General features: G+C 41.2%; 1 long non-coding RNA gene across 2 annotated transcripts in view; it reads right to left on the minus strand.

The window, feature by feature from the left end:
- LOC112551259 overlaps window positions 1-11,755 on the minus strand; it is a 22,174-nt gene extending 10,419 nt beyond the window's left edge. Inside the window, exon 1 of one of the 2 annotated variants that reach the window (XR_003095512.1) lies at window positions 11,549-11,755. This is a non-coding gene — a long non-coding RNA (uncharacterized LOC112551259). Of the gene's footprint in view, window positions 1-4,727; window positions 4,864-11,548 lie in introns of those variants that run through there. The other variant, XR_003095513.1, reaches the window with a different exon arrangement.
- Window positions 11,756-12,345: the final 590 nt, after the last annotated feature.

The raw sequence follows: 12,345 nt of genomic DNA on the forward strand, positions 1-12,345 counted from the left end.
TGTGGTGGTGGGGGTGGGGGGGGGGGGGGGGGGGGGGGGGGGAGCAAAACTAAACTTAGTACTCCAGATGTGGCCTCAACAGTGCTGAATAGAGGGGAATAATCACTTCCCTTGAGCTGCTGGCAACAGTCCTACCAATGCAGCCCAGTATGCTGTTAGCCTTCTTACCCCTCTTGCCACCACCCCCTGTGGCCCCCTGGTGCCTAGGCTGACCAGGAGCAAATTGCTCCCTGTCGGTGTCTACATGAGTACTAATGCATAGTAGATAATACTCCATTAATCTAGTACTTGTAGTTGCTAGTACTAGCAAATGGTGCATTAGCCTAATTTACTGTGAAGTCAGTCCTACACACATGTAGACATTGATACTTTATTAGATTAATGTAATAGGCAGTAAAGTGTCTTGTATAGATGCACCCAGGGTAGAACTTCTTGATGTCTAGATATAAGCCAACAGAACATGTGGATCATGAACTACTAAGTATTCATGACAAGAAAAAATTGGGAGGAGGTGAGTATCTTGTTGAATCATATGTAAAGAGGAGAGGGAGAGTGCCTACAAGTAAGCAGAGGTTGCTTGAAGCAAGCAGAGAGAGAGAGAGAGAGAGAGAGAGATAATGTGGTCTTTTTTCCTCATCTTAGTATCCTAAAGAAAAGGATTCTTAGCTTCACTGAAACTTTAATGAATCCCAAGTTTGTGTTCATGTGTGTGATTGGTTGCAGGTCTCTTGCTGGTAGCTGTAAGGACTTAGTAAATATAAGGTAGGTATTGTAACTGTAAGGTAGCATTGTAAAAATGGAAGATATTTAGCATACCGCTAAAATCAAAGGATTGTCACGTTGGTTTGACAGTTGCATAAATTACAGGAAGTGCTTCAATTCAATCAACAATGTAGGCAAACTTACAGACTTTTGAGAAATTTTGATATATGTCCTACAAAACTAGTTTTCTATTTTTTCCATACTGACAGTCCAGATGGATAATCGAATTTTAAAGAATAAAAAAATGCATAGCACTTTTACTAGCTGTTTGTGCCACATGGAAGCATATTATAATACAATATTACCCTTTCTTTAAAGTAAAAACTAAAAATATTCCAGTAACACAATATTTTTCCAAGCTAGTACATTTTGGTTGGCCAGTATTAGAATATATTTGCCCTCTGTGACAGAACCCTGAGGCAGTCAAACTGCCCACGAGGAGGTGAGATACTCAATTACAGGACAGTTAAATCTAGGGATAACCCCCACCCCCCTCCCCACACACACACACACACATGCGCACACATCTTTAATAATTAGGAAAAACACTACAGCAGAAGTGGAGAAGACAATGTAATAGGAAGGTTACAAACACACTATCTCCACACTTTTCACTCTCATCTCCTGATCTCCTGCTAGGGCTTAGCTTTACAAGTCACAGCTGGTTCCACCGGCAGGCATGAATTGTCACTGTCTCTACAGCAAACTCTTCCTTGTCCCCAGAGGTTTTGGGTTCTCTGCTTCTCTTGGCATGTTTGTTACATGTGCAAACAAACCCACCTACCCACCTCTGAATGTAAAGTTGAATTGTACCTATACGTAGTGCCACAGAGGTAATTGCATTACTTTGCCTTATAGAAGATATAATGAGGAAGATCCCATAATAGTTACATTAAGGCTAGTGTCATGGTTGATGTGACTGTGGAGGTAGAGGCTGGCAACCAATTGTGTTACAAGCAGTCTTATCCATATCACAGTAGATACACCTTCACAAGTTCAAGTGTCACATCTATATTAAATGTAGCAACAATAGACTCCTATACACATGCAGGGAGGCCGCTCTGACACACTGTAATTCCAGCATGGTGGAGCAGACTCAATTAATCAAGTCTGCTGGAGTGTGGGTGGTAATTACCGTGCTCCAGCAGACTCCAGCATCATGTGTATTAGTGTCCCCATGCTGAAAAATGCCAGCAGGGTGCTTTAAAGTATAGCATGTTCAATGAGTTTTAGTTCAAAGCACACCACCACAATTTTTCAGTGCTGGACACATATATATATGATGCTCCAGGTGCTTTTAATTAGTGCGGTTCTCAGACATGCACTAATTAAAGTCCCCCATCCCCTTCCTTCTGGAGCATGTCTATAAATGTCCCATATTTCTTGATGCTGCCTTGTTAACTATCTTTGTCTTGGGGTTTACCAACCCCATTTTTGTAAGCGATGGACCAATATTTCAGGTTGACTGCTGAGTTTCTGTCATGTTTGTATCTAATGATGATACCTGAAAAGCTAGGAAAAAAGCATCACGTGAAAAAGTAATATTGATGTGTTTTTTGCTCTCATCTTCTTAGACTGAGTAACATGGTAATATGACCTTGTGCCCTTCAGGTAATATAACAATCTTTCTGCAACTGAGAGCTAAGATCAGATTTAAGCTCTCTGTGAAATTTGCAGTCCAAACATATGCCCATTTGAACATCAACTTGTACCCCCTCTCTAAATAAGAACTACTGATAGTATGCAAGTCTTCAAATGAGTCTAAAATACAGAAGACGAGACTCAGAGTGCATGGGAACATGAGTGATGTTTTTATGGTGTCATCCTGGTAGTGACAGATTTCGGAGAAGGATATGACTCAGGGAGGTGAACTGACTGAAGAAAGGATTATGAAATTCAGTGTTCTGAAACATGAGTGAAAACAATGCTCAAAACAAGCATAGCTAAAAGGCACAATTCCAATAATACAGGAGAGAAAAATGATCTCAGAGTATCGACAGCCACAACATTGGCTTGTTTACAGCAGTAGTATTGAAGATCAATAGGTTGGTGGTTCCTATTGTCAGGGTTATATTATATAATCCAAGAACAGGGTGAAAATGATCTTCAAAATGCTAATTAGATTGAATTTAGAGTATTATGTCCACTTTTGCACATCCTTATATAAATCAGAGGAAGTACAGCATTAAAGCAAGTGGGAGTGACAAAGGCTAAGTACAGTCAAAAAGCCTCAGGTTGAATTGATTCAGTCTTTGCAGGTTAGTCTAAGATTCAGAGATTAAACTGAGAAACAACTGGACAGACATTCACTTTTGATTCAGGAAATGCAGCCACATACCTGCAGTGGCTCAGGGCAGAAGCCAGGGGGCACTAGAGCACAGCTCTCTGGCATGTAGGTAGCATGGGCTATGTGTTTGCTTCCTGTTTCTGCTGCCCCAACCTCTCTGGGATTTGCAGTTCAAAAATGCAGCAGCACAACTCTGCAGGGTTACTCACTGCTTTCTCTTTCTGCTTCCAGTCACAGCCAGTGGTAAATTTGAGCAGGGGAAGGGGTGTTTAACCCCCGTCCCTGGCCCCAGACCCCAGCTAAGGTTTGTTCCCCCTGCCCGCTGGGGGGAGAGGAGGTAGGGGGCAGTTTCTGCCTCTGCTAGAGCAGACCACACAGCCTATCCCAGGACTGGAAAGCATTCTGGGGTGCTGGGGGACTCTGATTTAACTTGAATGAGGAAGGTCTGAGACAGAAGTTTCTTAAACCAGTTTGACCCAAACCAGTTGAGTCTGATACTACATTTAACCAGGTTTATCCTAAACCAGTTTCAGCCATTTTGAAACTGGTTTATGTGCACTGAACTTCTGTTCAGTTACAGGTTTAAATCAGTTTCTGATGATTTAAATGGGTGTATGTGTAACTTCTGTCCCTAGCCAAAGATACCTCAACAAAAATGTAGTATTATTTAGTTTTGAGAGAAGGCAATTCAAAGGACATATGATTTAAGTACAAAAATAGCTGAAGTAATTATACATTTAATTAAAAATGATTGGCATGAAATGAAAGGATGGACCAGAATTGGTTACATAGGTTAGGAGGGAATACATATGAGAAGAATTTTTAAAAGATGTTTACAAGGAGCCTAGGAACAAAGGATGCATTTGTCTCTGGATAAATTGTGCCTGTATTTGTCCCAGAACAAAGATATCTTGAGATTGGTGTGTACATACATCACTGTTCAAATCAGAATTTAGGAAACAGCTGAATGCAGTGCTGCTTTTCTGCCATTAATTCAATGACATAATCCTGAGATAATTATGCAGACATACTTTGATAGGATAAACTGCAACTACCTCTTATCCAGGAAACTTTTTTAGGATTTATCCTGAGACAACAGACATGGATGTTTACATTTGCCCTTTGTTTTGGGATTAAGTGGTTTATCCTGGCATAAACACAGCATCTTTTTGTAGCCAGAGAGTCATAAATAAGTAGGAAGGATTTCCAGTAAAGACCAAGTCAAGGCAGATTTATGTATGTAGGCAAATAATAGTTGGCCATATGCAACTTTTTCAGGGGCTGGTACAAGAGAGGGAAGGGATTCACAGGGATTAAGGATGACCACCATCCTTTTCACTCCAAGTGCAAGGCACATCTTTTGACTGGGTCTTTTTAAAGATAAATGCATAGGGACATATATATATAAATAAAGAAAAAAAGACCTTCTAAAAGAAGACGGCTATCTCACTACCCACTTCTTCCCTTTTGGGGGATGATTAGAAATATAAGCAAAATGTATACACTGAGCTGCTGGACTATTTTGGACAGCATAAGAATTTACGCAGAATAGAAAGTAATAGAGACTGTATTTGAGAGTAGGGGTACTTAGTGTTAATACTTTTATCTTCTTTAGATATAATTAGCTAGAATTTAAAAAAGCAATTCAGTTTATTTGTCATTGATTTTAAAAACATACTTAAGGCAAAACACTCCACACTGCTAGTATGAAGCCAGTGCAAGTACTCGTGACCTGGAGATATTAGGCGCACATTTAATATTCCAGATTGTCCTTCTCCCATGTGAAACTGATGCTTTGGAAAACTCATAAAACTGGAAAGAGAGAGATAGGCACAGAGATTAGATGCAATTTAAAAATAGAGAAATAAGTAATATTTCCTCCCTTATACTCTCCAGTCAAGTGGCTGGGTAACTCTTCTGACAACTGGGAGACCCAAAGTAGAGTCTTGCTCCAAATCAGGAAGAGAGAATTTAGACATGGTTCATCAACTTTCCAAGTGAATATCCTGGTGTCTGGATTATAAATAAAAAGTATTTTTTTATCCTCCTCCTTTTCCTGAATGGCACCTAAAAACAATTTAGCTCAAAAATTGGAAAAAGTTAATTTCTGAAATGCACTATTTAGACATTTCTGGAATTTTTGTTTCATTTTTATTTTAATCTAAATTATGAGTAAATTAGAACTGCATTTTTTACTTAAAGATCAACATCCTTGTTAAAGACCATTCAAAAGTCCTAAGAGTTGTATAAAATCAGAAAGAGACGGTGTGGAAACTTTGTCCATTTCTATCACCACTCTATGTGTCTATATTTAACAAATAATAAGCCATAAAGAGAGATTTTTTTTGTTTCTTCCTTTTCAGGGATAGCCTAATCTGTCTATTCTTGTTATAAAGCATTACAGGTAACCGAAAAAATGCATTCTCTGCCCAACAAGGATTCCTGAGATTTTGAAATGTTTACCTTTCATCCTGAATTGGAGCAGAAAGTGAAATAATTTTTTTTTTTTTGCAAAAGGACATTTTAATAAAAACTTGTTTCAGCCACAAAGAACTGTTATGTTTGCATTTTGGTCATTTTCATTTTTTTATAAAGACCGCTTATTTGCACATCTGTACTTAATAGTGCACTAAGTAACTGGTAATAATATAGAATAACTTCAGACATTTGTACAAAGAGGCCCATAACAATTTTCAGCATGTACATGCTTTTCCAGATAGAATTATTAAATAATTGCACCTGAGGGTAAATCCTTTGGAAATATGAGCAGAAAGAGGAAGATAGCCTTGTTAGTCTGAAGTTAGTCTATAAGGTACATCTCTACCCTGCTTTCTGCCTTTGGCAATATGAAATACATGAATTTTAGCAATGCTGCTGCTACTGAATTTAATATTAGTAATGTAAGTTGGGAGTTGAATCAAAGCACAGTGAAGTTACTGGGATAACTATATTCATTAATCGACCCTTTAGCCCAGACCGACATAGGGATTTGATGCTATCATGCTAAGCAGCACTCCACTAACTGTTAAGTGCTTCACCCTGACATAGAATCCACAACTCTGCATTAGGTGCCTAAAATTTCAATACAAGGTATGGGAAGAACGGGATTCACAGCAGGCAGCTCACTAAGCAGCCTAACTCATAGCTGCAGATTTCACTAAGATAGGTACCATAAAGATAGGTGGCTACAACGGGCTTTCTATGTCCCTTTATGGATCTAGCCTATCTTGAGACCTATCTAGTTACATAAATTAGCACTGAAATATAAAACGGTATACGTAAAAGTAAGACTTCTGATTCATTCCAATCACTGGACAGGCGCTAGGTAGTGGAACAAGCACTTGTTTCTTCATAAGAAGTGATAGGAACTTGAATGCAAAGCCAAACAACATGGTATTGATACATACGAGTATATATTAACTGCTGGCATGTTATGAAGAACAAATGTAATATACCTTTGACTGTAAGTCCCATGGGCTCAAACTAAGAATCGTGTGTTCAGTTCTGGATATCTCACCAACAGGTTGTCCATTACGTTAATCACTGTAGTATCAGACTGCCTCTCAAATATTAATGAAAGCAGCAGTTAGCCATGTTATTCTGAAGTCAAGGGAGTTTGGCACTGGAGGGCATTTTTGTATATATTCTGGGATGCGGCTCCAGGCACTTTAATAAGCAAGCGATGCTAATTAAACACCCGTGTGTCATATGTATCAGCGTCCCCACTCTGACAAAATGGTGGCAGTGTGCTTTGAACTAAAGCTCATCAAACGTGTTTTATTTCAAAGCACCCCACCACCATTTTTTCAGCGCAGACACATGGGGACGCTGGTACATGTGACACAGAAAGCTGTCAGAGCGTGTCCGTTTCTGTGCTCCAGCAGACTCAGTTAATCGAATCTGCTCCAATGTGCTGGACTTCCAGCATGTTGGAGTAGGCTCCACACACCTGTATAGGAGCCCTGAGAGACTAACCAGTTCAGTGGGGCATAAATTTATGTAGGCACTTAAATCTTTCTGCACCAATTAATCCCTAAATTGCCAACCTGTCTAGCCTTGTGAATATCAGATTAAATTCACTTTGACTTTGAGACAGTTTGAATGGATAATTTGGAATATGAACTTGATCCAAGTATCCATTTTGCAATGGGTCCCATTCTATTATGAATCAAAACAAATCCCCTCCCCTTCCTCCCCCACCCCCGCTCCCACTCCCACCCTCCTTTGCAAATCAAACCCAGGGGTTTAAGGCTTCAAAATCAAAAGTTTGGTTCAGTCCATCTTTGGGGTTAGCACTAAGAAGAATTAAAGTGTTTACAAGATCCATGTGGATCTCATTAGGAGAAATGGAGTGAAATCAAGAAAAGGAATAGTTAGTCTGAATAGCAGGAAAAACTCATCATGAGGGTCTTTATTTGACTGGAGTGGCCTGCCAAGGGAAATGATGAAAACCTTTTCAAGTGCAGGAGGCTGGAACTTCCATAGAAATCAACACACTTGTACTAGATCATGTCTGTGCTGAATTTGTCTCAAAAGAAGCAGAGTATATATGTCTAATGGGAGAATTTGACTACATTAGATATTAATCTAGCATCTTAATTATAGGACACAGTGCATAATGCAGCAAATATAAGATGCATGCACATTTTAAAATCAATGCAAATGTGCTTGTTTGTTTGTTTTTTCTCATAGTATAGACAACTGTTTCTCCACTCCAGCCTTATTGTGAGGACTCAGGGTATCTTTCTAATAACTAGGGAACCTCAGTTTCCAGACAAATTAATTGGTAGCCATCAAAATACTGTGCTACAGAGGACCCCACTGAGGAAATGGTCATCACTGAGGAACAGGACACAGATGTGAAACATCTTGAGGCTTTGCTTTATCAATAATGGCGAGGATGTATTTGCACCATCATTAGTTGGAATCAGCTGAAACAAAATGATTTGAAGAAAAATGTATTTTGGCTTTAAATTGTAATTTATGGTGAGGAACTCTCAGGCAGACTGCAACTCTGAGCTACTGTGTGTTTGACAACTCCAGTCACTGTCAATGCTTTGCTTTAGGACAAGACAAACCTGGCCAACTTCCCAAAATTACTGAAGAATATCAATTAAAAAATGGACCTTGTTCTGGGAAACTTAAATTACAAATCCCTAGAGCTCTGAAATGAAGAATAAGGAAATTGCTTCCCCCTTTGGCCATGACCTTTTACTTTGAAAGGATTCCACAGTATAAAAAGAGGAATCATCTTTTATTTAAACAGGAAGCAACTGGAGGCAGTTTGGGGCTCCTGGGAATATTTAAACACACGCTGAGAAAGAAATTGAAAGCATGACTATTTCAAGGACAGAACTCCAGTGATCTTTGCCTTTAATGTGATACCTAACCCTTCTGCCACAGTGAGCAAAAAATAGCATTTATCCTTTTATCAACACACAGCATTAGCAATGAAACTGTCTGTGGTAATGGCTGAAAAGAACTTTCCTGGCCTTCGGAAGGGAATGAACGCTGCTGGTAGGTTCCATTAAAAGTTGCATTAGGGTAATTTAATTCCTTTAGACCAGTTCCATTCACAACTCTTCCTTTCTTCCACCCTTACAGTTTGTTGAATCAATAGCCATTAGAGCAAATCAGTCTCAGTGGGTAAATGCCCTTGCAAAACTGTATCCTGTTCACTGCAGTCAGTCTAAAGCTCTACTCAATGAAAATGACTCAAGTTCAGATTCTAACCAGAATCTGTTTCACAGAAAAACTATTTGAAAGCGAGGCCCAGGGCTGATAGTCCCAAGCCAGCCAAAAAGAGAAAAGTTCTGAGAACTGTAGGCCCAATGCTATACTCATGCTTATTGAAAATTGTTTTTTGCATCAATAAAAGTTGAAATAGGCCCCCAAAATGCCGGATTTCACAGAAAACTAAAGATATGAATTCGTAGGTCATAAGCGACAAAGGGCAGCTTTAATTTTCTGTCTGTTTCTGGTTTTATCCATCCGTTCTACTTTTAGGTAGTGGGATAGACATATAGCTTAATGTCTCCAACTGCTAGATTTGATTTGCTTTTAATTTAAAAAGGACAAGCCTGTGACTTAGCCCCATGTGACCTTTCAGAAGAATAAGGACCCCCTCATTACACCCTTCTCACTGCCTCTGCCATCTCTGCAAAAGGCACAGAAGAATATTTTCTGTATTGCCTCCATCCCATTCAGATAGGCAAGGAGTAAAGAAGAATGACTGAAGATGTGACAGATTCTGAAACCAATATAGGAGTGTTCACAGAGTAACAGGTCAGTAATCTGTTTCATCCTTCTAGGCAGGTACAGGCATATACAATTCCTTGCATAGAAGCTAAAGTTAAAGTATATCCTAAGAAAATAAGGCCAAATTCAGTTTGGTTTTCACTGTGCCTACATGAGACTTATGAGAATGTACTTGCTCAGTGGTTAGGACACTTGCCTAGGATGTGGCAGACATTGGCTGGAAATGGATATCATCTGTCGAGTGCGATCTGCTGTTCAGTGATATGTCACAGCTCAGCTGATCACATGCCATAGACATCTTTAGAGGTTGACGAGTGATGCACCCTGCTTTGGGCACATTTGCAATTCAAGGAAAACCCTGCTTGCAGATGCATCCCCTTGGGTTGAGTATTGGGGGAATCCCTCTGCAAGGGATTTGCTCCCATAGTTTCTCCCCCTCCCCCACCACCCTCTATTTGCAGACGTGTATCACTGCTGTGCTTTGACACAGACCATGTGTCTGGAAGTGATGAATCCCTGCTTGCAGACACGTGCCTCATGTTGGAAAAAAGCCCCCAATTTTCCCAGTTACCAGTACACATCCACAGAGATCCATGGGATGCATCTGGCTAAGCAGAAAAAGCAGTACAGGCCTCCCAAAGGCTTGAGGGACCCAACTCTGCCCAAGAATTCCTGGGGTGTAAGAAATGGGCCTCTCAAATCCATAGAGCCTCTGCCAGGGTGATTGGAGAGCACAGGCAGCTTTGGGCTACCCACACTCTGCTTCCATAAACAGATGTCTGCCTCAAAAAAACAGCTCATTTTATCACAATCTTTTGTCATGGCCACAAATTTGAGCATAAGTGGTGTGACAAAAGGTAGGAGCATCTGTTTGTTTTCACTTTGTGCCAACACAAGGATAATGTCTATTTCCACCTATTTGTTCTAGAATCATTGTGTCTGAGAGTGAGCAAGCAAGAGGGAACAACCTAATGGTTATGGCAATCCCCTAGAGGAGTGGAGTCCTGGACTGGAGCCCAAGACTTACCCACCTCCTGGCGGGGTGCCGTAATCACTAGACTAGGTAATCAGACTGGATTGGGCCTTCCTAATATTAGACCCAACCCAATACTAAGGAACTGAGGGGTCATTCCTTGAGGCTACATCTGCAGCATTTGATGATCCCATTTGGCCCGCATGGTGGAAACAGCTCTGGGGAAACTCCATCAGGGTCAGGCACAGCAGCTTCTTACACCACCTACTTTCACCATAATGCAGCTGACAGACTGGAACAAAGCTGCTCAGCTATGCCAGTTCCAGTGGGGTCTTCGAAAAGAAGTCAAGGATAAGTTGGCTCACACAGAGGCAGCCTTCAGTCTCAGCTTAAATGCCTTTATTGAATTAGTCATCCAAACTGGCAAAGACTAAGGGAATGTCAAGAGGAGAAGACGGTTCCACTTTTATCTCCGCAGTACTCGGCCACCTGCTCCAAGCACATCGAGGTGTAGAGCTGTCAAAGGTTGACCCCTGAGATGTGGGAATGTCACCACCAGCACCCCTGATGCTTTTATTGTGGTGAACCTGCCCTTACTTCTTGCCTAACCTGTACTCAAGGAAGTCTGGAAAACACTGATGCACAGGCCCATGAGGGGGACAGGCCTGGGGCTTGCCCATAACCCCCCTGCCTCAAGGCTTAATGGGGCCCACTCACTGCCTTGCTTTCAAACCTCTCAGTGCAATTGGTTCTACTGCGGTATGTATCTGACCACCCCTGGAGCTGACCCTCCATGGGGTCAATTGACTTTTTCATATAGGAGGAAACTGCCAAGAGACTTCACATTCCCTTATGCCTGTGAGCAAATCTAGACCTAAAAGAAACCATCAATGGGTCCCTCCTGTCCCCTGGACCAGTAACACAGCAGACAGTATCTCTGGGGTAGACATCCGAGGGCACTGGGGAGTACTGACCTTTGGAATAATCCATTCCCTGTATTTTCCTCTAATCCTGGGAATAACCTGGCTAATGCTGCATGACCCCTTTATAAGGTGGAAGTCATAGGAGGTCAGTATAATCTCCAATTACTCTATCAGAGACACTGCTGGAGAGTCTAGGAGCCCATTGTTCTGGAGTCATCCTCTCCACTCCCCAAAAGTATCTGGACTTTTGACAATGAAGGTGGAACAATCCTCTGAGAGGTGATAGGCATTACCTCCAAATTAGGGGACTACCCCAACAGTTTTGAGAAAAAGAATGTGGATTACCTTTCTCTGCACCAGGACTACAATTGCTGTATTGATCTCCAGATGGGGGTGGGGAAGATACCCATAAGGTGAATATACGCCATGTCTGAACCTGAGTTAGCTACCCTATGCAAGCATATCCAGGAGAACCTCACAAAGGAGTTTATTCGGAAATCCACATCACCAGCTGGGGCACCGGTCCTATTTGTGAAAAAAAAAAAGGATGGGAGTCTGCACCTCTGCACTGATTACCAGGCACTCAACCAAATTACCATCCACAACAGATACCCCTGCCCTTGATTCTAGAGCTATCCAAATTGGATCTCTATGGGGCTTACAACCTAGCACACATTTTGTGCAGCATTTTGAACCTGGTACGAGCACTTTGAGTATCTGGTCTTCCCATTTGGTTTGACCAGTGCCCCATTGATATTCCAGCATCTGGTTAATAATATATTATGAGATCTACTTGACCAATTTGCCTGTCTCACTGGTATCCTGATTTTCTCAGAGACCCCAGAACAATACACCCAGCATGGCTGCATGGTCCTAGAAAGATTAGGACAACATGGATTATATGCCAAACTTGAGAAATGCACATTTGATCAGACCACCATCGAGTTTCTAGGATCTCTACTATCCCCAGGAGCATCTTCATGGACCCCAAGAAGGTGAAGGCAGTGTACAGTTGGGCACCCACACATTCAGTCTGAGAAATATGATTCCTGTGATTCACAAACTTTTACAAAAGATTCATCCTGAATTTTTCACATTTGGTGGCACCCCTCACCAGACTGCTCCAGAACAATGTGCCTTTC

The sequence above is a fragment of the Alligator sinensis genome, unplaced genomic scaffold (genome assembly GCF_000455745.1).
Source record: "Alligator sinensis unplaced genomic scaffold, ASM45574v1 scaffold789_1, whole genome shotgun sequence".
Lineage (NCBI taxonomy): Eukaryota > Metazoa > Chordata > Crocodylia > Alligatoridae > Alligator > Alligator sinensis.